The sequence below is a fragment of the Coturnix japonica genome, chromosome Z (genome assembly GCF_054131305.1).
Source record: "Coturnix japonica strain WE chromosome Z, WE-NBRP24, whole genome shotgun sequence".
Lineage (NCBI taxonomy): Eukaryota > Metazoa > Chordata > Aves > Galliformes > Phasianidae > Coturnix > Coturnix japonica.
This window is the reverse complement of record NC_140702.1, coordinates 59,754,408-59,755,594: the sequence shown is the minus strand read 5'-3', so window position 1 is coordinate 59,755,594 and position 1,187 is coordinate 59,754,408.

Sequence of the window (1,187 nt, the reverse complement as noted above, 5' to 3'; positions counted from 1 at the left end):
CATGGCTTGCCACTATACATTAGCTATCGGGTGAATCATCTTATCCCTGTATCTATTTTATTTCTACAGCAGAAGCACGAGTTTGACTGATAAAACTGAAAACAACCTGCTGTCCTAGAAACTGTCATTCTCATCACCCATCCTGTCCTAGTTTCAGCTGAGACAGCATTAATAGCACAGCAGTGCTTGGGCTGTTGCTGAGAAGTCACCACCATGATGGCGCAGGTCAGGGGAAGGGTTAGATGAAAGGTGCGTGAGTTAGGCACAGGGTTATTCCATGCCATGTGATGTCGTGCAGAAAGCTTATGGGAGGTGAATAGGGGTGGTCACAGCTTGGGGGTTGGCTGGGCATTGGTCAGTGGGTGGTGAGATATTGCATAGATAGCAAGCAGGCAGTTTACTGTGAGTTTGGCACTATTTGGCAAGTGGTGAGTGACTGCACTGTGGAGATATATACATGTGTATATATACCATAGAATCATTAAGGTTGGAAAAGGCCTGTAAGGTCACCTAGTTCAACCAGCCACCTACCACCAATATTGCCAGTACAGGCTAGGGAACGTGCCGCGGAACAGGTTTGGGTATTTACTGGACATACTGAAGTCTTGGTAAGCTGCAGAATAAATGACACATTACTTACCTGAAAAACTGCAGATTGAAGACCATTTTTTGTAGATGGTTAGAATGGAAATGGATTGCAGAACCACAAAGCTCTTGAGTACTACTTAGTCTTTAACAAACAGTAACTGACAAGGTTAAACTTTACTCATAGCGGTTCAAGTCAGGGTACACAGCAAACAGTAATATTCACCTTTTCTTGTTAAGTGGCCATTAAATACTTGCATTCATTTAAAATAAATGGTTGCTGGAAGATTTCTAATGATTCATAGCAGGTACTTGCTATGATACCTGCAGCTATGTGCTTTCACCACAATGAAAGACTAAAATAGCTAGCCTGATGTGGTTATAAATTGAAGTGTAATTTTGACCTTGGAGGATTAGGATTTTTTTACAGAAACCAGGTAATTTCATGTTTTACAACTCTGAAAACTTGAGAAGAAATCCAAGATTATATCACTGTGTAATCACCAAAAACAAAGGACATGCCACATTCTGGACACTTCCCATTCTTCAGGACATACAGTGACTTCCAAAAATAATTTCACAGACATGACCAAGAGGAAGCA